This window comes from Galeopterus variegatus, unplaced genomic scaffold (assembly GCF_000696425.1).
Source record: "Galeopterus variegatus unplaced genomic scaffold, G_variegatus-3.0.2 Scaffold7478, whole genome shotgun sequence".
Lineage (NCBI taxonomy): Eukaryota > Metazoa > Chordata > Mammalia > Dermoptera > Cynocephalidae > Galeopterus > Galeopterus variegatus.
In genome coordinates this window covers 77882-80218 of record NW_007733589.1, presented here as the reverse complement: position 1 = coordinate 80218, position 2337 = coordinate 77882, and positions in this window count along the sequence as shown.

Here is a 2337-nt window from a genome sequence, read left to right as displayed (position 1 = left end):
GACAGGAGAAATTTTTTAAAAATTAAGATTTTTTGCTGGGAAATTACTTAGAAAGGGAGGAGGCCTAAATTAAAGAGCAAATAAATCAGTAAACAAGAAAACACTCAGATGGTGACAGATATTATTAAGATAATAAATAGTTGTTGATATAGAGACTAGCCAGGTGGCTGCTTGAGATATAGGATGGGAAGGGCTACGTGGATGACTTAGAGGCTGACACGAAACAGAAAAGAATGAATTTACTGGAGAGGACTATTTAGGAAGTATAGAACAAAACACAAAACCACGAAGGCAATGGATATTTCGATCACTTGTGGAGAAGCAGTGTGTGGTGAACTTGGAGAATGTGTGTACAGGGACAGAAAAATTCTGAAGACATTTAGCAGCCTACTCCAATTGTCAAGATGGAGAAATAGGGAAGGACAAACATGAGTGGGAAGGGGGAAGAAATTAGGTATTAAACTTCATTGTTTTTGGTATCTGACATAATTTTACTTAATATCTATAAGATTTTTAAAATGTTGTTTTGGAAAAGAGAGTATTATAATATTTTACTAACAGAAATTTGAAATTCATACCTTAAAACAATTCCCGTTCTTCAACCACCTGGGCAAAGGATACTTACCAGATATACTTAAACAGATAATTCCAAGTCTACTTTAGGGTGGAAGTTTTTTTTCCCAAAAGAATTTAATTTACCCGTTGATGACCTGAAATTAAAATAGAACATCTAGTGTCCTTTTGAAACTACCTGTCGTTATAACATATAGTTGCATCTTTGGGCTTCTGATAAGAGACAGGTATCTCTGCTAAGCTCTGGTAGTTTCTTAACATAGAAGGATGCATATTAAAATAACCAGGAAAGTCATTTACCTTTTTTTTGTTACAAATTTGATGTCATTTGAAATATTCTGTAGTCAAAAGGTCTATAACAAATTATTTTTAAGGCTCTTGGCTAATTCCTTAAAATTCCCCAGAGAAAAAAGTCTTAAAGGTTTTCTGAATAGCCTCATTAAGTAGTTCTCTCTCAAGACTATTAGCATTATCATCACTGGTGTTTTTTGGTAGGCGGGACTGCTCAGGCCCAGAAAATGTTCTAGAATAAACCATGAAGGACTGACACAGTCTTTCACCATAATAATAATTAGGTCCTTAAATATTCCCTTAGTTCCACTTATACAGTTAGATGCGATAGGATAGTGGTAAGCAAACTTTATAACATATAATAATCATCTGGGCACTTTGCTTAAAATGATGATTCCTGTCAAACATTGCCATTGACTTTAACTCAGGGGGTCTCTAGCGAAGTTCAAAAATGTGTCTTTAGTCAATCAACTAGATGATATAGATGCACAGCGTGCTTTGAGAACACCTGCCATACAGCTAGAGTCATCTAACACGAAAAGCAAAATAAATCTTATTGGCCATCTGGTAAAAATTCTCATTATAAAATAATAAAGCTGTAATTATTTTTAAATATATAGCTGTAAGAATTGGAAGTGATGTGCTTTTTATTTATGTGTTTGTCTGTTTCTTTTGGCCTCTAATTGATTTTACCAGCATTAGCCACAAACTTTTACCTAGGTTCTTACAAAATAATTTTGGCTGCTAGAAATATAGTTAGCAAAATGTCATTTGTTTACTACACAGTCCGAAGAAAATATTTTGATTAATAAAACTTGACCTCTGTTATGTGAAGCATTAATGGTATGACTTGTATCGAATTAAATGAGATATTTTAATACTCAATTATATAGCTGTGCTACCATGATTGTCTATTAATTTTCTTGGATTGTTTGCCTATTTCTTCATGATTATTAGTCAACTGGAACTTTGCCAAAGAGAAGAGCAAATTTCAAAATGAAAATCAAGTGATCAAGTGGGTAGTATGTGTTAGAGGATATTGACTTTGAGTATGTAGGTTCAATAAGGTCTCAAACCTTTGAATTAAAATAGTACTTATTTCATTAAGTTATGAACATATTAACTTGACATTAAATGACGTGAAAATATAATTCGATAAACCAGAAATCTACTTTGACTGAAGTTAGCTAAATTCTGAAAAGCCTTGGGGGTCTGAAATAGGGTGGAAATCAGGTCCACAGATTCAGGAACTGTTACCACAAGACTATATTTAACCTTAAGCCAGACCTCCTGATGCCTGCAGAGGTTGTGTATTAACTTAGGAATGCCAAAAATGTAACTTGTGACCCTTACTCTGCATTTGTACATAAGATATAACCAACAATTAAGCACTAAGCTACATAATGCTATGTAACAAATATAAAAACTAATGTACTGATTAAGGGGCTGTCCCATTTTCTCCCCTTTATTCTA